This window comes from Papaver somniferum, chromosome 8 (assembly GCF_003573695.1).
Source record: "Papaver somniferum cultivar HN1 chromosome 8, ASM357369v1, whole genome shotgun sequence".
NCBI lineage: Eukaryota > Viridiplantae > Streptophyta > Magnoliopsida > Ranunculales > Papaveraceae > Papaver > Papaver somniferum.
The window spans coordinates 132662855-132685692 of record NC_039365.1 but is presented as its reverse complement, the minus strand read 5'-3'; the positions used below and the strand labels follow the sequence as shown (position 1 = coordinate 132685692).

At 37.8% G+C, this 22838-nt stretch overlaps 1 long non-coding RNA gene across 6 annotated transcripts; it reads right to left on the bottom strand.

The window, feature by feature from the left end:
- Positions 1 to 19191: 19191 nt before the first annotated feature.
- On the bottom strand, positions 19192 to 22195 carry LOC113303329. Of its 6 annotated transcripts, none has more exons than XR_003337407.1 (7): positions 21348 to 22195; positions 20965 to 21248; positions 20594 to 20714; positions 20257 to 20402; positions 20026 to 20118; positions 19783 to 19934; positions 19192 to 19546 (listed from the first exon to the last, which is right to left on the bottom strand). It is a non-coding gene; the product is annotated as an uncharacterized LOC113303329 (long non-coding RNA). The 6 variants fall into 6 exon arrangements; XR_003337406.1 differs by having other exon boundaries at positions 21180 to 21248; XR_003337409.1 differs by lacking the exon at positions 20594 to 20714 and having other exon boundaries at positions 21180 to 21248; positions 21348 to 21487; positions 21871 to 22195.
- Between the last annotated feature and the right edge of the window lie 643 nt (positions 22196 to 22838).

Sequence of the window (22838 nt, the reverse complement as noted above, 5' to 3'; positions counted from 1 at the left end):
TTCTGACCATTGTCCCATGCATATTGGTTTTGATTATGAGGATGTTTGTATGCCTAGACCCTTCTATTTTATGGCCATGTGGATGGAAGATCCTACTTGTAGATATATCATTGCTAATTCCTGGTCTGTTAATGTGGTAGGTTCTCCTGCCTATAAATTAAAATCTAAGCTTTTAAATACAAAAAAAGGTCTTAGAAACTGGAACAAAACTTCCTTTGGTAATATTCAAACCAATATATCTACCACCAGGAAGGATTTGGCAAAGATCCAATATAACAACCCAAATGATACCAATTCTACTTCCAGACTGAAAGCTAGATTGGAATACCTATAGAATTTAGAAGAGTTATACTGGAAGGATAAATCCATGGAGGTCTGGCTTCTGGAAGGTGACAACAACTCACCTTACTTCCATAGAGTCACCCTCTTTAGGAGAAAAAGAAATGTTATAAGTTGGATAAAGGACGCTTCTAATGCTATTCTAACTGATAGAAATAGTATTGGAACTTCCTTCATAAATTACTTCAAAAATCTGTATTCTTCCCACCCTCAACAGTTTCAAGATGAAATTCTGGTTGATCTCCCCATAAAGTTTACCGCTGAGGATAATTCTCTTCCAAATCTCCCTCTTACTACTGAGGAGATAAAAAAAATGTTGTTTTCCAAATGGGGTGGGGGGTGGGGGGGGGGGGGGGGGGGGTGAGAAGGCTCCAGGTCCTGATGGTTTCACATGCTTATTCTACCAAAAAAATTGGGATATTGTAGGTGAGGCTGTCATTGATATGACTCAAACCTGCTTCAGAACAGGGCATATTTCTAGGTCTTTAACCATACTAATATCGCCCTGATTCCTAAAGTTCCTCTTGCTGGACTTGTTTCTCAATATATACCTATATGACTTTGTAATTTCATCTACAAAATTCATTCTAAAACTCTGGCTAACAGACTGAAACCTTTTATGAATAATATTATATCCCAAAATCAAAGTGCTTTCATACCTAAGAGGAGTATTTCTGAAATTAATATTCTCCTAGAAAATGAAGCTATATATGATGTCAATCATAATGACAAAGTTGAGGGTATTGCTGCCATAAAACTTGATATGTCTAAGGCTTATGGTAAATTAGAATGGTCTTTTCTGAGAGCGTTTTGAAAAAAATGGGTCTCTCCATGCACTGGATTAAACTTATCAATCAGTGTGTGTCTACTGTTTCTTATTCAGTCCTCCTCAATGGTAGTCCTACTGGTTTTTTCCAACATGAAAGATGCCTAAGACAGGGGGGACCCTCTATCTCCCTATCTCTACATTATTTGCTCTGAAGCTCTATCTTCTTATATTGACAAGCCTTCAAAATAAGGGTATTCTTGAAGGAATCAAAGTTTGTAAAGATGCTCCAGTCATGACACACCTGCTATTTTCTGATGATTCTCTTTTGTTGTCTAAAGATACTACTCAAAATTTTCAAGTTATCAAAAGTTATCTTCAAAAGTATTGTGTGGCTTCTGGTCAAGAAATAAACTTTGAAAAATCAGGTATCTTGTTCAGTAGGAAGATACCTGAACATAGAAAGGTTTCTCTGGCCAATATTGTTGACATTCATAGCAGAGATTTAGGAGAAAAATATCTTGGCACTCCAACAGTGTTCCAAGCTTTTAAAATCCAAACCTATATGGGTATTCTCCAAGCTGTTGATGCCAGAATTTCCATCTGGTTGCATAAGATTCTATCTCAAGCTGCTAGAAATAATTTGATTAAACATATTGGTCAATCCATCCCCCTTTTTCAAACGGGGGTTTTTCTTATACCTAAACATTTGTGTAAGCTTATGGATGCTCATCTTTGAAAGTTTTGGTGGGGGGAAACTTTAGATCCCAAGGATAGGAAGTTACACCTTTTGGGATGTGACATTCTATGCTCCCCAAAGGCTAAAGGTGGTTTAGGTTTTAGAAAGGTTGAGCTGAATAACCTGGCTATGTTGGCCAGCATTGCCTGGAGGATTTTAGAACATCCTGATTGTCTCCTAGCTACTGTTCTTAAGGCTAAATATTTTCCAAAAACTGATTTTCTGAATGCTAAGTGCTCTGCCAAGTGCTCTTGGACTTGGAAGTGTTTACGTGCTATTAAAGAGCTTATTAAGCCCTTCATATCTTGGATTGCGGGGGATGGTCAATTTATTGACCCTTGGTGTGATAAATGGATACCTACTATGGGCTATGCCACACCCAACCCCTTAGTCCCACATGACCCTAGTATTATAGTCTCCTACTTCATTGATACTCATACTAGGAGTTGGAATTTGTCCAGACTTAACGCCCACTTTGATAATGCTTCTGTTCATAAGATTGTCACCATTCCCTTAAGCCAGCTTTGCACTCCTGATAGGAGGGCTTGGGATCTTTCAAAGAATGGCAAATTTTCTTCTAAATCTGCCTATATGTGACTTAGAGGGCTTAGGACTTCCCCTTGTAAGAATCTTTGGAAGCGTATTTGGAAAGTTAGAATACCCTACAGAATTCAGGTCTTTGTTTGGAGAGCAGCAAAAACTGCTTTTCCCTCAAGGACTATTCTGAACACTAGAATGCCTATGCACACTGTTGATTGTGCTAGATGTCAACATCCTCATGAAACTATTATACATGCTCTGGTTCTCTTCCCCTTTTCTACCAGAGTTTGGTTCTTGTCTAATTTTAGTATAAACTCTCAATTAGTTCAAAACAAAACTTTTATTGATTGGCTCTCTTTCTGGTTAACTGATCCTTCATCTAAGCTTCCTGATGAAGCTCAATGTCTTTTCATTACCATCCTATGGTCTCTCTGGACTAGTAGGAATAATTTCATTTTTCAAAATATAAAAGAGTCTCATGTAGAAGTATTAGCTAGAGCTAAAGTAATGCTTCTTACAAGGAAATCCTGTCCTTACCATCTGCTACATGTTATGTCAGTATTTGTGATAAATGGATGCCCCCCTCCTTAGGATGGATTAAACGTAATACTGATGGTGCCTTTGATGTCATTTCTGGAGCGAATGGTGCAGGATATGTGATGAGGGACTTCTCTTGCAAAGCTTCCTTTTGCGCCTCCTTAACTTTTGAAGTGATGTCTGCCGAAGAAGCTGAAGCCAGAGCAATTTGGGAAGTTCTGAAGAGAGCAGTAGAGTAGCAGCTAAACCATATCATAGTTGAAAGTGATGCGAAGACTCTCATTGATCAATTTTCCAATTGGCCTGTTTGATGGAGATTCGCGAACGGATGTTATTTTTAAGGATATTCAGTTATTTTCTTCTAAACTAGTAGCTTGTATTTTCAGTTTGTAACTTTGTTACTCATGAATTAGCTCAATGGGCAAAAACCAACAATGCCTCTATGTACTGGTTTGTTCCTCCTGTTTGGTTACTTCCAGCAGTGGAGGGGGATCATTAGCCTTTTTGAAGGCTTTTATCTATAAAAAAAAAAAAAAAAAGTTGTGCCTTACTCATCTACTTCCTTTCTAGGTGATCATTGATCGAACCTGGTGGTCTCTCGAACTTCCTTTATGGAGCCACAGCCTCAACAACACTTCCACTAAGTGTAGTTGCAACACCTTAGTCTGTGGTGTATATCCCTTATTGAGGATTCATAACCTTGCATGTTGGTTTGCAGCTGGTATGTGTGATCTCATCACCTTAGCGACATCAGTGTACATTCTGAAAATTGATTATTCTTTGTCACTTCACATTTACATTTTTAGAGTACAAGAATCAATATGAGACACAGTGGGAACACACCACGACAATTCCTGTCGTTCCCTTAGAATATACTTTTTCTTATCTCCCCCTAACGACGGTAAGACTGTCTCATTAAAATGACAACCCGCAAATCTAGCGGTAAGAGATCTCCTGCCAAAGGTTTTAAAACGTGGATAATTTTTGGGAGTAAATATCCAACATAACTACTTAATCGTTTTTGTGACCTATTATAGTACGATGTGGACTAGTAATGACACATATTTAGTGCAACCAAAAATGCTTAAGAACATGAATATCAGGCTTATATCCAGTTACCAACTGGTACGCATAAAAGGTTGACTAATATTGGGTTCAAAAATGAATTAAGTGAAAATGCGTTAATATTGCATATTCCCCAATCAGTTAAAGGTAGGTTTTACGCATAACCATGCCTTGGGCACCATATATAACCTTTGATGATAGTCTTTGCGAGATCATGAGGTATAGGATGTTGTGCATTGATCCTATTAAATATGCAATAACCATCAATTCCTTTTGATGTACACTCGATATCATTTACAAGGGAAGGTGAGCCCTTACATGTAAAATATGTGCTAGTAGTTTCTCAAACGCAAATTTTTTGGGAACTATAACTAGTCCAAAATGTCAAAACATTCACCAGAGCCATAAGTCACTTTAATGGTCCGCATTCTGCATGAATATTTTTCTAAATTTTACCTTGTTTTCTTTGTAATATAGGTTGTTTACCATTTGCATCTTTGGATGGTCTCAATCTTTTTTACAATAGACTTTGTAAAAATGAGTGATGGGCTTCCTTACTGTAAAAGCATAATGGGAACTAGGGGGTGGTGCATCTAGTATTTTAGAAAACACTTATTGTGAGATATGCCGTGACTTCTATTGATGGTGGATTTTCGACAAAAGCGCAAAATTGTAAAATCATGATACCGCATGTTTCTGACCCGGCTTCAGGAACGCATGTGACAATTCATATTTTACGACCCGTGAACCGTTTTCACGACCTCTGATCGAGTACCTCTCAAAGCCACGGTGAATATGATTCTCGAAAAGCCTCCCACTCGCTGAGCGTTAGATGCTGTGCATTTCATCGTGCCCCCTCTATGTATAAGAACAATTGGGAGGTCCTCCATACATGATTATCTGTTGAGAGGGCAGAACGCCTTCAGGATGTCGGCGACACTCGTTGTTCCTTGACTATGTAGAGAGACCGTGTATAAATTCAGGCGGCTCTCCATACATGATTGTTGAGGGGGGAAAACGCCTTCAGGACGTTAACAACATGGCGCGTTGTTCCCTGACTATACACATTTCAGAACGAGTATGATGCTACAACCATCTCATATCTCGATTCCAAAATAGACTAATTCTGCCGTGACATTCGCCACTGAATTCTTAGAAAATAATCTATTATATCTCATTATTCCGTTCCCTGAACTCCCCAGCTGGATTCAGGGATTGGTAATAGATAACCATTTTATTACTCCGTTCCCTGAATTCCCCAGCTGAATTCCATGGATTAGTAATAAATACTCAACACATTTTACTACTCCGTTTCATGAACAATTCTCCACTGAATTTCATGAATTAGTAATAATTACTCAACAAACGAGCATCTGGATTATCGTCGTGTAATCCCCAGTAAAATAGTGCAAGTGTACTCAGCAATAATGCACAAATGAGCACCCAAATGCACAAATAAGCATCCAAAAATATGGACAAATGAGGAACCCTACACAAAATAGGAGAGAGAAAATAATATTAAAATAATAAAAGAGGCGCCTAGGGACCGGGCCCACCGTCCGGCCGGTCACGCTGTCGTGGCCAGTCCCCCACGCCCGTTTCCTTATTTTTTCTGTTGACTTGTTTCCATGAACTCATGAAAATTCTCTCATTTCATCAAATTTCATTGTTTGAGCAAGACTCACGGTTTCTCCATATTTTTACGGGTCGCGAAAAGTAAAAAAATAAGGAAAGGTGTGCGGGACTGGGCCTCCTAGCCGATCGGCCATGCCCTAGCGTGGCCGGTCCCATACCTCGAAATTCTTATTTTTATTATTTATTATGAAGACTCCTTCATTCAAGCAACTTTCCTGAATTGAGCAAAACTCAGGGTTTCCCCATATTTTTACGGGTCACGAAAAATAATAAAATAAGGAAAGGCATGCGGGACCTGGCCACCTAGCCGGCCAGCCATGCCCTAGCCGTGGTCGGTCCCACAACTTGCAATCCTTATTTTCATAATTATTATTTTCATGGACTCATAAAAACTCCTCAGTTGAGCAAAAATCATGGTTTCTTCATATTTTCTCAAATATTGCTCAAACCATGAAAAAGCCAAAAGCTGACATGGTCACACGACCGGCTAGATTCTCGCGACAATATTAAAAGTTAAAATATCTTTATTTTAATATTTACAAAATATTGATCAAATGAGCACACATGCTCATTCGAGCAAAAATCAAGAATTTCAGTCAAGATGAAACTCTTCTGAAAATCCACAATGTTGCTCAAATGCACATCAGAAAATACCAAAACTCTCCGGATTGAGACACAGACATCATGGTGACTTGGGCGTGCTTCCTTGACCGACCAAGGCCGGCCCTAGGCTTACAAAAATCCGGTCCCACACATATGCTCAATTTCTGACCTAATTTGCTCAATTGCACATATTGGGCCCAAACTCTTCCCAGACGACTGGGAATTTGCTCAAACGACCATCATCGGTCCCATGACCTCTTGATCGGTCCCTCACTTCTCCATAAATTAGGTTTTCCGCCTAATGCTCAATCGAGCACTATTTCAATAAATGATTAAACCAGCATTTAATTATTCTTTCAACAACTTGTCAACAAAGGACTTTTGTGCATGCTCACTCGAGCACTCAGGCGCCACATGGTCGTTCATTATCCCATGTGGTCGGTCCTCCCCTTATGCGGTAACCCTTTTTCAGAAATTAATTAATTAATGAACAATTGATCAAAAATTAGGGTTTTGAACAAACGCTCAAAAATCACAAATTCTGAGTAAGTTCAAACACTAATAAATTTATGATTAATCCAACAATCAATATCTAAATTAATTATGCAATATTCGGTCAGCTACCAATATTTAATTAATTGTTATCTAGTCATACTACCAGTAATTCATCGAATGAGCGATACTTGCTCATCTGTTCAAATATTGATGAAATCATCAATATCCAACAATTCATCACATAAGCAATATTTTATCAGTCCATCATCATGTTGATCTGCTATCAACAGTTACACAAAAATTACACGTCACGGCGGAATTACACGTCACGACGGAATTACATGTCATGGACGTGTTCAATTCATGAATTCTAGAGTATTCGACAATCATGCTCAACTCAATAATATTTAGACCCACCGTATAAATCAGTCAACAATCAACCAACTAATCCACGTCTTCCTTGCAGATTCCACGTTCACGAGACATCGATCATGTCACATGGGGATATTCACTAGGGTTTTGGTCTGCCGGCCTACGGCACGTGTGTTCATCCACGATGAGAAATGTGCGTAAGTTGTTCAACCGGTTGAGGAAGTTAGCAAAGTGGTGAGTGGACGAGTAATCAAGTTCCCACACGACACGAAAACTGATTTCACCACGATTTCCCACTCTTCCACTCAGGAAACCGTCACACTTACATGGATCAATGTGTTTACTATTCTGGAAATATAAATAAGTCTCTGAATTTATGATTGAAAAACAAGACAGACAACGTATAACACAGAATTTTCCGAGTCACCACTCTCAAGAATTCATCAATCTATCATAACTTATTTAAAACTTCATAAGTTCACCATTATTGCAGAATCCTTCAACACATCCATAATCCTTGATCAATCATTGATCCCACACAATTCTCATCTTCCCTCCTACAGATCAACCCGTCTCCCTCTTTGTGACCTAATTTACTCTTGATCGGTCATTGACTTGGTTTAAGCCGGAGTCATATAGATTGGTCTCTCTAACTTAAAAGTACTCCCGTGCAGTACATCTGTTTGAGGTTAGGCAGTTTTCTCGGTTGAAGAGTACATCTCTTCATTCCCCAAAAAACCAGTGAACCGTTTTTCCCCATCTATAGATTGGCGACCACAGTGGGAGATTAATTTCTCGGTTGCAATCTCACATTTCTCACAAAATGGCTGGTCTTAGGTCTGGGTTAGTTACAAATGCAAATGACGCTATCACTAGCAACGATAATAATGAGGATATGCCGGACACCATCCCCGCCTCCAACAATGATGGAGGTGATACTACTCCTCCTCACACCAACATCTAAAATCATCCTCTATTCGGCCGACGTCCCGAAGAAGTCAGAGAAAATCCACCTACCATAGATGATCTAATGAAGGTGCAAGAGACTCTTTCCAAGAATCAGACTGACATGGCTGCAACACAGAAGGGGCTATGCAACTATCTCAAAACTCTCACTGACAAGATGTCAGAAAAAACTCAGGAGAATGGAAAAGGCAAAGAAACAGCTTTAACTGTCGATTCAGAAGTTGTCCCAATCCATGTAGTCGACGATGATGAAGTCCACAAAGATACGGAGAAAATGACATCAAAAGAGCCTGCCAGTTTCATCACACGTGAAGATATGGAACGCTTCATGGAGAACCGTGGGAAAAGCACTACACCCACTGTCCATCATCACCAACCTCCGTACCCGGCTGCTACACAAAATATCCCTCTCCCAAAAGGATACACTTTTCCAACATTTACGCTGTACAACGGAACGTGGAACGCTCGAGAACACGTCTCTCGGTTCCTAGAAGTGCTAGGCGAACATGAGCACAACCATGTCGTCTGTTTTAAAGAATTTTCAAAATCTTTGACGGGCCGAGCGTGGTACAATAACATTGCACCAGGAAGCGTCACAAGTTGGGGTGAAATGGTTAATGCCTTCTACATGAAATACTTCTTCGTCTCGGAGCAGATTACTCTTTCGTACTTGGGAAGGATGACTCGGAAGAACACTGAACACCGAATGAATATGTGAAGCGGTTTAGAATTCAGGCTTTGGATTGCCATGATCCGAATGTCACCGAACAACAACTGGTGGACTTGTGCATCAACGGGATGATCCCTGTCTACAGATTCCTACTGGAAAATCTTCGATTCCAAACATTCTCAGAACTCCATGAAGCAGCCAAGCGATCAACAACTACTGCTCCATCTTTACTAGAAAGGACAAAAACTGTCAAAATTGAAGAGCCGCGAGACACTCGATTCAACGCAAGGCGGCTGATCAATAAACATTACAATGTTCAACCCTCCACGAATGTTGTTGAAGGAAGCAAAAGGAAAGCCGATGCGCAACGTAAGGATTCCTCTCCAGCATCTCATCCTTCAAAAACCCCAAAGAAAGATGACTGGGCCAGAAATGCACAAGCATCGACTCAGCGTCAACAAAATGATCAAGAAGATCCAGACTTCTATTTCCCATTGAGGAAGTGGTCGAGTTATTGGAGGTCTGGATTCAAGATGGTGATATTAACCTACCTCCCGTCATAAGAGAGCCAACAGATGAGGAAGTGGAGAATCCACGTTACTGTCGCTTTCGTAGGTATGTCAGCACCCAACAAGTGATTGCAGGGACCTGAAACGCATTTTCAAGGAAGAGGATGATTCCGGAGAACTGAGGACTGAAAGAGTGCACAAGAATCCTCTGCCAATCAGAATTTTCACCATCTCTGAACAACTAGTCAAAGAAGCAGTTCAATCATTGATTGAGCATGTTTGCAAATTTCTTTATTTGTCAAAGTTTCAAAGAGAAGACATGTTCATGGCCTTAAACCACATAGTGTCTGGGAAACGACTACCTGTTCCAGAAGTAGTCCCTGAACCTCCAGTCACTGACAAAGAGATGTATGACTGGGGACTGCTTACTACAGTACATCTCAATGGAAACGAATTCAGGAGAGTGCTAGTCGATGTTGGTACCACCGTCAACATAATTCCTTTGAAGACTCTCCGAGCTGCAGGCATTACTCGGCAAGAAGCTACTCACGCTCCTGTCTCAGTTAGGGATCATGAATGATTCTTTAGAAATGCATATGGTTTCATCATCCTCAAGATAAAAATAGGTTCAACCTGGACAGAAACCAAATTTCACATAATCAGAGAAGATCCAGGATAGATATGATTCTCGGGCGAACATGGATTCACGCTGGCAAAACCACTCCAACATCCTCAACCGCACATTTCGCTGTTGATGAAAGCTCCGATCTATAGGAAGCAGATGATACTCCAGCATTTGAGCATCTAGAGGAAGTCAAAGCCTTGATGGAACTGACACAAAAACCTGAAGAAAATGCACATGCTTTCGTCAAAAGGTTCCGCGCCCAGGCAAGTATTATTCCTCTTCATGAATCCATATTATCAACTTTTAAGCTTGCTACCCTGGACCGGGGACTTAATATATCCAACAACCTAGCACTTACCAAACGCTACGAGTGGTTGGTTTCGCCTCAGCAATATTTTACCAAGTGGTTGGATGCAGAACCTCCCAAAATTCAGCGTTCTACTGACGCAATCATCTCTGGAATAATGGATGAGTTAGACAAACAATACCCTTTGTGTTTTCCTTTGCATGATTGCCCATATGTGTCGCAAGATTGGAAAATTCCGCCGACATGGAATTCCGTGGAATGAGGTATTCCGAACTAACAAAAAATCTTCAGAGCACTGGCAGCTAAATCTAACAAGTTTCATGAAGGGGATTCAGTTCTCAAAGCAACTAAATGTAATCTCCATTCTACAAATCATTCCAACTGGGAAGGGCCTTTTATGATTGCTAAGTCGGTCGCTGGAGGATATTACAAGCTGGCTGACATGAAGGGAAAGACATGCGTGCCCATAATTCACGAAAACTGGCTCAAGGTTTTTGATGTTTAAGGTGTTCAAGATATCTCCTGCTCGAGACACAGAAATACATGATTTGTTTTTAGGATTTTCCTTCACATGTACTTTCAATTCCTCCAAATGTTTGCATTACTTGCATTCAGTACTTGAATTCAGCAATTTATCGAAGTCTTTTACTTAAAAGAAAAATCTCTATCAAATCCAAAAGAAAATCATCAATCACTCATTAATCCAAAACCATTCAAAAGAAATCAAAACCAAAATAAAAGCCTCACATCTCTCGGGTGTTCAAAGTTCAAGAAATTATGAAAGGGAACTAAAGGAATCCAGCAAAATAAGATTTCCGCTTCTCTACATTCTCCAATGCCTGCAAAGCCGCCTTCTCCAATTCCAGGTTCTCCGACAATTCAGCAATCTGGGTCATTTTCTTCATCACAACATCACTGGTGAAAGGTATATTTTTTTCTACGGCATCCTTGATGGCATCGACTTTTTGACGAAGCCACTTCAAGTTGAAGCTGAGTTCCTCAGCTTTCTTAAAGTTGCACTCCCAATCTGAAAGTACATCTTGAGTAACAGTGCTCCTAGCTCTCGTCTGTATGTAATCCACAACAACAAGATAGTTTCTACTTGCCTGGTTAAGAAGTAACTACGTTCCGGATCTTTGTGACAACGATATGGCCATACATATTCCACAACTTTTCGTACATAGAAGCATATCCGATGGGAACACTAAATCCACCAACTGACGTATGGTACGGGAGTGGCTCACCGAATGAAGGATCAAAAACAATCCCCGCATTAGGGTATTCATGCAGTATCATGCGGTTCTCAATTACCGGAGCAGCGTCAATAGTCATAGGCATGGTCTCTTCTGGAGCAGTTTCTTCCATTCTCGACTCAGTTTCCTCCATTTCTAAAGTGGTCACAATTGGAGTTTCAGTCGCTTCAAGAGTATCAACTACAAGCATATCATGGCCTTGAAGTGCAAGGGTGGTTGTCTCATTATTAACAACTTCGAATGAAAAAGCGAGGGTACCCAAATATACCTCAAGATAAAACTTTTCCTTCCTATAAGTCCTTTATCCGAAAGAGATTGTCTACGGACTGAGTCGAGACAATTAAACAAATCGATTTACACTTTGTGTGATCGTCTATGGATACGAGATCGACACAATACAACAAACAAAATGTGTTTACTTGATACAAAGGTTCGGAATTAACCAAACACAATAGGATTACTTATCAAGTAAATATGAATTTTCTTTAATTATAATAAAACAATTATAGTGCGAAAATATAAAGTAAATGATACATCAAGATTTTGTTAAAGAGGAAACCGCAAATACAGAAAACCCCGGGACCTTGTCCAGAATTGAGTACTCTCAGGATTAAGCCGCTATAAAAAATAAACCAACTTCGTATAGTTGAGACCAAGAAACTAAACATATAGTTCACCTAGTTTCGTCTGTATTCCCATGCCTCCGACCTGTAAAAAAATCACGTACTTGGACCAATTTCTTTGGTTCGTATTCCAAACAGTAAAGGAACAACAAATCTGTTTGGTATCAACTCTCTTCAACCAAGTGATATGAGTTGGAAAAAGGCTCTTCTATTTATCTTAACTTAAACTCCTTTTCCAGGTTCCAAGATTTATCTTATGTTCAATCAACCGAAGGTAATCGTTAAGATTTTTCAATCAATACCTTTAATCCCAAGGAAATGTATTGATGCCGATCTACACAACTATTCTATCAAAATACCACACGAATAAATCGATTATAGTTGGATCCTCTATTACCGAAACAAGTATTGTGCACACCAAAGATTTATATAACCAAGTCAGAAATCTTCTATCTCTTATTTGTCTTCAAATCTTCTTAGATCTTCAATAAACACCTGCACATAACTACTTGAATCTCTTGTGATCAATCACGCACAGAACGGAGTCTGTTAACAATGGATTATCACAAGATCGTCTTTAGAACTAACAACAGTCTAAAGATCCCTGTCGAAACCTTGAACTAGTTTGAGTGAATCTTATATCTGAAGAGAAGATTCTCAAGCATAAACAAACTAGGTGCAATCAAAGTTCAACCACCATTAGTGAAAAAGGGGTCTAACAACACCACCTAATATTTAGCTTAGAAATATGTATGGACAAACTCGAATATACTTTTAAGATAATCAACAAGACTCGATCAATTAAAAGTATATCAACGAGTTTATATCTCTCTTCTTGATTTGATTTACTCAAGAAAGAACTGCGAGTTCTAATCAAATACAAGGAATAACTTGGATGGTACCAAAGACCAATATCTAAGGATCAATCAATATCAATCAACAACCAAAGGTCGGATTTCAAATTTATTGATTCAAACGCACAACCTGTATTATTTCAATTATATAAACAAATATAACGTTGAAATAGAAATAACACAGACACCAGAAATTTTGTTAACGGGAAAACCGCAAATGCAGAAAAACCTCGGGACCTAGTCCAGATTGAACACACACTATATTAAGCCACTACAGACACTAGCCTACTCCAAGCTATCTTCGGATTGGACTGTAGTTGAACCCCAATCAGTCTCCCACTGATCAAAGGTACAGTTGTACTCCCTACGCCTCTGATCCCAACAGGATACTGCGCACTTGATTCCCTTAGCTGATCTCATCCACAACTAAGAGTTGATACGACCCAAAGTCGAAGACTTGCCAATAAACAAATCTGTCTCACACAGACAAGTCTATCAAAGGATCAATCTGTCTCCCATAGATAAACCCTAAAATATTTTGTTCCGTCTTTTGATAATAATCAAGGTGAACAGGAACCAATTGATAATCCGGTCTTATATTCTCGAAGAACAGCCTAGAGTTATCAATCACCTCACAACAATCTTAATCGTATGGTTGCGAAACAAGATGTTGCGGAATCACAAACAATGAGACAAAGATGTTTGTGATTACTTTTATATCTTTCCTATCGGAGATATCAATCTCAAACCAATCAATCTGATTGTACTCGTACGATAGAAGATGCAAGATCAGATCACACAACTACGATAAAAGTAGTATCGGTCTGGATTCACAATTTCAATGAAGTCTTTAATTCGTTAACCTGGTTTTAGAAGAAGAAAACCAAAGGTTAAAGGAGAACCGACTCTACTATGCAAACTAGTATCACACGTGAGGTGTGGGGATTAGTTTTGCACAGATACTAGAGTTCCCCTTATATAGTCTTTCAAATCAGGGTTTGCAGTTAAGTTACCTTGGTAATAAAGAAATAAATATCCGCTGTTAGATGAAAACCTGATTTAGATTCAAGCTAATATTTCTCAACCATTACTTAGCTTGTTACACACACTTGACAATGCACGCTTTTAGGTTTGTTAACCGTATCCAAACGTATGCACTTGTTGGTTCAACAATAGTTAACCAAATGGTTAGCCATATGAGAATTCCATATCAACCACGTTCTTCTTCACCATAACTAGTTCAAATGACTTCACATGAACTAGTTAGAGAGTTGTTCAACTGCAAGGAAATTTTATGTAACTACACAAGACACAATTGAAGCAAAGATGATTTGATTCACTTGAATTGGTTCATGAACTTTTATAGCCACGGTTTGAAAACTGCATTCCTTAGTCTTTTTAAGTTTAAGTTCAGAAATCATCTTCAGATATGTAACCTTCTAAAGTTCGCAGACTAGGCTCGCGGGCTTAAGTTATCAGGCAGAGTTTACAAACTCCAACATAAATTCTTAGGTATGAGAACTTCGCTGGTTTGCGTACTAGGTTCGCGGACTTAGTTCTCGGACTTAGTTTCACGCAAGTAGTTTGTCAACTCCAACAGAAATTCTCGGGTTTGAGAACTTCGGTAGTTCGCGGACTGAGTTCGCGGACTTGGCTCACGCCATTCTTCCGGTTCTCTTGATCAACAAAGTTCGCAAACTTTGGTTCAAGGAATAGGACTTATACATAAATGTGTTTCCACAACAATACCTATGTCCACCATTGGTTATGTAATCTAAACTCTCATTTCAATCATTGAGACATTCTTAGAGGACGTTATATAGTTGTTATACCATTTCTCGTCAAAGAAATTTTCAAGATGATTGAAACATATCATGACTTTCGTCACATGGTAAAGATAAACTTGGATAAAGTGAAAATCTTACCAACTCATATTTCGAGATATAGATAGGCGAGGTATACTCGACTCGAAATACCAAATGTGTATAATCAAAGTCTATATATATAGCATACGACTTCTTGTCTCAAAGAGTAGGAGATAGAGTAGATAGAATTTTGAGTGATAGATAAGTTCAAGTCTTCACATACCTTTTTGTCGAGAAGTTCCACCGGCTCCTTGAGTAGTTCTTCTACTTGTATGATGAATCGCGATGAAGTCCTGAGCTCAACTACACTTTCTATCCTAGTCCGAGACTTAGCTATAATATACTAGAAATCAAGACTTATAGTTTTGATCACTAACATTGACAAACATGCTTGAGATAGAAACGCATGCGAGTTCGACCGATCAATGCTCTAACAATCTCCCCCTTTGTCAATTTTAGTGACAAAACTATCAATACATATGGAATACAAAAAAGATAAAGAAACTTTAGTAGCTCATATTCCACATGTCTAATCTTCAACATTCCTCGAAATCTTCGTCACTTCCAAGTACTCCAATGATCACAAAAGTTGTAAGTTTAGCATCACCGTTCTTGAAGATCCGTAGCTATAACAATGAGAAAACATAGTTCTCGATCATTGTTATACAGTGTCATAGTATTATTACACAGCGTCAAAGTTCAATTGTATCACAACTTCAACAATAATACTATGGTGATATATATCACTCCCCCTTAGTCAATACTTCATCTCACATGGAAACCACTCCCCCTTACACAATGATCCGAAAACCATATGTATTTGTAGTGTGAACTACATATTAATTCTCCCCCTTTTTGTCAATAAAATTGGCAAAGGTACAAGAACGGGATCATAATGAAATTTCCGAGAGAGACATTTCATGACAAAAGGAAAAATACATACCAACTAATTTAGATGCAATCATAAAGCCGAAGCTAAATGCATTCATCAAGGAGTTTAAAGATACAAGATAACCCCTCTAAAATTCCACAGCCGCACACGCCTCAAGATATGACCATTAAGCACAAGTTTAAAAGAACTCTCCCCCATTTGATGTCATTCCCGAAGGAACAACAAGAGCGACCTTAATTTCGAAAGAAAATAAGGATTTTTATTGGACACCAAAAACCATGAGAATGATTTTTTATATCCAAAAACTCAATCAAATTAATCACAACTAAACCCATGATTAATTTAATCGGAATACGCAATCAAATTAAACACAAAAAGTGATCAATTCAATTGATTACGCTCAACATAAGAGAACTTATGGATACACGAAGATACTCAACTAGATTAATTACAAGATAACCCATAATTAATCTAATTGGAATACACAACCAAACTAATCACAAAAGTAATCAATTTAATTGTCATTTGTATTGCTCGACATAAGAAGACTTACGGAGCAATAACTAAATAACCAAACAAGATGATAAATTTAGTTCAATATGCTCGACATAACATATCTCACGGAACAACAACTAAGCTAAAAAATAAACTTGGTTGTATAGTGCTCTAACATAAGATACATTATGGAGCCTCACGGTAATACATAAAATATGGATCAGGGATGATCAATACGGCGGAATACACAAGGATTCATTCTATTTCCACCACTATTTGCATAACGATATTAATAGACATAATCCTTGAAAAACAAAAGATTTTAACCTATCTTCCATCAAATATTTGACAATATAAGCTTAACTTTTGTATTTTTCAAAAGTCCATTCATTTTTTTATCAATACGTGAATACCGATCACGAATATGGGACAAACATAGTTCACGGACGTAAACACCAATATCCCATAACAAATTGCAATATAACAAACCATAAATATTAATATTGCAAAAATATCATCTTCCAAATATTTTTAGAATTTAATACCAATAAACCTAAAAAAAAAAAGATGAAAAATAATAGCTATGTGTAGTCACAATCATTGCTATTCAAAGCACTAGTTATTCTTTCAATTAAATCAAAAAGAATACTTACTAGGCAACAAATAAAACAAGCTAAAGGAAAAAAGACTCTAGTGCTATTCCGAACACGGACTAAGATCATATGGACGTTTCAGAATCCTCATGAGACAACGTGTCTTTGAGCTTGTGAACGACAACATTTATTGCAGCATTAGAGAGGTGATTCTCTTTGAGAAGATCATTGATGTAAGACTTTATGAGACCAAGGTCAGCAGTAACCTTTTCCAACTCAGTTTTCAATGCATCAAGATTTTTCAGAGTAACAATGAGCTCTTGTTTTGCTTCCCCAAAGTACTTAAGAAAGTCATGAACAACTTCAGCAGAAATCATATCATCCTTTTCAGCATCCTCATGAACATAGGCAAAATAACATGAAGCATTAAGATGATCTTCATCTACAAGGGATTTTTTCTTCTTGGACTCAACAACACAACCTTTGTCAAGGAATCCTCTTGCAAAACCACCATAGCAAGATGAAGAAGAAGACATTCTTGACAACCCAGAAGCCAACCTAGAGTATGCGTACGTGACTTTCGTAACTCAATAAGTTGGTATTTAAGGGTCTCTTAGGGAAGAGATTCTAGGGTTTTCTTAAACAGTTGACTCGTCCCAGAACACGGGTATCCGCTCGAGTACAACATGACCCCCAAAAAACTAAAGCCCAAAAGGGACTTTTGCAACAAAAGACTCGAAAAAATCCATAACTCATGAAAGCAATTTTGAGCATAGTTGTAGCAAGAAACAAGACTCAAACGAGGACTTCCTAAAGAAAAATAGAAGAAAATTTAGACACAACAATACCTTAAGCACAACAAATCTGCAATTAATAGTTTAGCTATAGATAAGAAGATAGCTCAACTCAACAGACGCAGATGCCAAAAGTATACCTGATTATTAACACATCTTACTCAACAGGGTTTTTATGAGTAAGCTCTTCAAACCTTGTGATTAATTAGCACAAGTATGAGCCACGAGCTCATCAAGAGATTTGTGTTTATGGTCAAGTCTCTTTTTCCTCCTGAATCTAGAGAGGGATCCCTTTTGATGTGAGAAATTATCATAAAACTTACTATCATCAAAATACGAGACATAGTTTGAGTTTTTACCAGAAGAATGTTGATTTGAGGAGGAAGACAACCTGTTGACAATTTCCTTATACCTTTCGATTATCTCCTTCAGATTATCTCTAATTTCATGAATTTTTCTTATTTCTTTTGGAATTTCGTTCACATCAGGGACGACGTTATTTCCAGAGACCATGACTTGATCTTCGTTTAGACGATGTTTATTAAGAGGTCTGTTCTGCACTTGAGCATTTGAGGAACTCATTGAACTGACTTTCCTGGTAGCATACACATGGTAGGTACGAAAACCAATTGGTTTAGTCATACGAATGTCAGTTACACCTTTAAGAATTAAATCTAAGGTGTGTTGAAGTTGAAACAAAGAGTTTTTCTTCAACCTAGAGGTTCCTTTTCGTTTAACAGAACTCTTTGTCTCACAGACAAGACATACTTTCTGATCATCAGAATGATTAGATAGTGCAGTCTTAATATCATCGTTAGAAGATTTCTTCCCTCCATTTGATGTGAAACATCCTTGAGTGATGGTGACTTCAGGCACATCCGTTTTACTAGAAGGGGCTTCCGTTTTTACTTCTGAGCATGTAACATCTTTAGTTGTGTCAGAAGTACTTGGGATATTAGATTGCTTTGAGCATCCTTGAATAGAGAGCTTACTCAAGTGATGTTCAATTTCCAAGGCATCTCTTTTGAGGCTATCTTCAAGAGTCGTACACGAAGAATGCTCTTCAGCATTACCTTTGGATTTGCAATCTCTGATTACACCAAGTAGAACATTGACATGGTGCTTCAACCGATTAAATCTATCAACTTGGATTCTAACAAGATTTAGAATCAATTCACTCTCTTCAGATGAGTCCCGTTCATTAAAAGAGAGGCTCTCTTTTGAAGGGTAATCGGGATCACACATGTCGGAATTCGCCTGTCTCGTAAGTACAGAAGATTCATCTATATTCGAGATTGAAGAACCTTTCTCTTTAATAGAATTAGAAGAGATAGAACTTTTATTTCTGGTGACGCGTTTATCAGAGATAGTACTCTTATCCATAGAGTCAGATCGCTACAAACACAGACTTGTAAGGTCTTGAACGTGTTTGCCTGCTCTGATACCAATTGAAAAAGTGGGGGTCTAACACCACCACTACACCAAAACCCGAATTTACCACGTTTATGTAACGTTGCTAATAATTTAAGCAACACTTATGTACGCTGCCCACACGGCGTAACAACCTTTTGTAACAACCTTTTGGAACGTTTATACCGTTGCTTAAATTAATTAAAGCAACGTTTCAAAATTAAGAACAATTATATACGTTGCGTAATATTATATTAGAATCAAAAAAAATTTTTACAAATGTATTGGTATTTTCAAAATTTCATTATCACAAACAGTATGGAACCCTGACCTGTAAGACACTCACTCATCCTTGCGGCATTTTACAACATTATAAACTTAGTTTGAATATACACTCTGAAATTCCTTTACGAAACATAAGACAAAGGTTGTTGCTCCAAATATCTTCCCAGTACTTGGTCCTAACTTTGGCACACTACAGGACTCGCTAACCTTTAACTTGAACAAAAATCATATGGTACACGGTACCTCGATTCTTTTGCTGCACTGATGTAATGACCCCATCTATCCATAACATTACCAGCTTCATAAAATCGTCTCTGCAAACAAAATAACCAAACATTCATTCCAAAACATAAGAAAATGAATATAAACATATTACAAGAATGCCACTATAAAATCGTCATTCCACCAACAAACATTAGCAGATAAGGTCACAGGACCAATCACACCAGCAAAAGATACATGTTCGCTTAAATAAACAAACAAAACTGGTTAAGATGTCTATTTTCCCTAAAATTTCGAACTTGTTAATGTACCGATCACGACAACTGACCTTGAGCACAAAACTTCAACATATAGAAGATATCTTTTGTATCTGTCTCCGCAGCTATTTTGCCGCGCATGTGTGCTTCCTAAAATAAGAACTTGTGATGTTGCAGAATTAACTACTGCTTTTCAATTAGGAATTGAATAGCCACTACTATGCTGCACGGAGACATAAACTTGTGTATTATTCTATCAACCACATAATTGATAAAAGATAGCATGCATAACACTGGGGGTAAAAAAATAATACCTCGTAACCATTCATGTTGCACGAGATTTAGTGTTGCCAGCAAACTGTATAGAAAGAGGTAGCTGCCTTCCCAAGTTGCTATCTGATATTTCCCTGCACATGGAAGTGATAAAAGGTAGGTCAAGTCTTACATATTTTATCAAACTAGGAAGAGCCTGAAAGGCATCAGGCATTTCTCCAGTCAGTGACCTGAAAAACATAGAAGTAGCATAGAAGTGGCTTTTGTCTCACTATGTATAAGCACCAAATTTGGGCTGAAGCTCAGTAGTTGAGGTAGAACCAACATTTGTCTAATTTGGTGCTTCTCGATCACCATGCCTTGTCTGCTTCCAAAACAGTACCGATCAACTGATCGTCTCGGCGGTATCCTTCAAACTCTGAAACTTATTACAAGTAGCCAAATTTTTAAGTGGGTATACATACTACACTAGACATGTGTCAGTGGCATTCAATAAGATATGCCACTAAGATCTGACATAGTAACTACTCATTAACTATCTCAAAATGTATTTTGCAACTAACATTTTCACCATAATAAACAACAATGGTGGAATCATTAAGAACTTACAGGCATTCTTAGAACTATAAAGAGCTCTCTAAGAAAAATCATTCATCCTCATATCTGACTTGGTGTGTACATCGGACCAGCATGCATTGCCCAAAAACGTAGCAGGAAATTAACCACTGACCTATACACCCAAAGGTGAAACTAAGTCAAATGCCATAGGTTCACTTCTAAATGAGTCATTCTCCAAAAAGGTGTGCTCCAAACATAGCCAATTAAAAATAATGCATCTACTATAGGTGCAGCCGTGCATCTCATGTCAAAAGGTGCAGGCATACAGAACACCAGAAATGTAAGACATGCATCTAACGATACAGAACACCAAATATGTAAGCACTGGGTACCACTGGGATCAAATGAATATAATTTCTTACTCTCAGCAAAATCCTACAACGAAGTTGCACCATTTTTACCACCACCAGCACATAGTGAACTATCAGGTTAAACATCAAGGGTGAGTTATTTCTTATGCGCATTTCAACAAACAACTTAACTACACAGATAATAATGAACCCATAGTAAAACTTCTGTTAACAAATTGCACACTCCCACAATCCTGGCGAGGCTAAGTACTAGTTTGTAATAATACCTGTTTGATAATGAATGCTTTTTTAGTTTTTTTTTCTCCTATTTTTGCCATCACTCCAAAAGTTTCCACCTGTGATTCACATCAAGATGTTAATAGAAGACATTGCAATACTATAAAAACCCCTTAACTATATCATCAAAGAAGGAGATGTTTCAAGTTTCAGCTTACCCAACTAGATTCCAAACGAGAATGGACTTTCCTGAGAACACTCACAACAATTTCTTGCATCAAATCAGCTGCCTCAGCGATTTCACCCTGCTCCTCCTTAATCTTTGCAAGTTTCTTGACAAATCTCACCATCTGTCTTTCTACAAAAATGCAAAAAAGTGTTAAATTAACATAGTACTAACATAAAAACCTATAGAAGAACTTTTGATTTAGGAAAATAATAAGTTCCCGATCTAATCAACACTATATCAAGTACTAATCAAGTGATGAATTATCTGCAGTCTTAGCATAAATAAATGGAAAATACCCATGTTCATGCTTAAGAAAATTAAGCTAAACCCAATCTACAATCAAGCATATAAATCAAAAAAAATCAGTGAAGGAAACCAATACAGTAGAAAGAGAAAAGTCTTTTAACCAAACCCCTGTTAAAATCGATTTCAAAGAATACCCAAAAATTATCTCAAAAAAAAAAAAATCATCTCAAAAAAGAATACCCAAATCAAAGTAGAAAAGTATAAACCTTTGGATTTTTTTCTGTGAACAAACCCCTTCAAATCTAGAACAGGAAATTTAAACCTTTGGGTTTGGTGTTCATACAAATCAAACATACGAAACCAACCAAAAAAAAAAAAAAAAACCCGATTTGTTTATAAACTAAATTTTTTCCCGAAAAGAAGTTCTCTGATGTCGGTTTCCGAGAGATAAGTATTGATTTGTGAAATTAGGGTTTAATTGGAGAGATTGGTTTTGATTTCCGAAAACTTGGGTTTTGATTCGCAGATTTTGGTTTGGTTGAGGGTTAGAAGAGAAAAAGAAAGAAGAAAGAGAGAGAGCTCGATGTGTTTGGTGAGAGACAAAAGATAAGGAAATGAAAATAGAAGAGAAAATAAGGATAATAAGGATGCAATAGACATTTTAGCCCTTCGTTATAATAATAATGGCAAGCGTCTCCTGTGGTTGCAACATTTATATTCGTTGCAGATCTAAAAAATAAACGTTGCAAAAACCTGGATATGGTGTAGTGCACCCAATATTTCGCTTAGCAATCTGTATGGACAAACTCGAATATACTTTTAAGAGAATCAACAAGACTCAATCAATTAAAAGTATATCAACGAGTTTATATCTCTCTTCTTGATATGATTTACTCAAGCAAGAACTGCGAGTTCTAATCAAATACAAGGAATAACTTGGATGGTACCAAAGACCAATATCCAAGGATCAATCAATGTCACTCAACAACCAAAGGTCATATTTTCAATTGATTGATTCAAACGCACAACCTGTATTATTTCAATTATATAAACAAATATAATGCAGAAATAGAAATAACACAGACACCAGAAATTTTGTTAACAAGGAAACCGCAAATGCAGAAAAACCCCGGGACCTAGTCCAGATTGAACACACACTGTATTAAGCCGCTACAGACACTAGCCTACTCCAAGCTAACTTCGGACTGGAATGTAGTTGAACCCCAATCAGTCT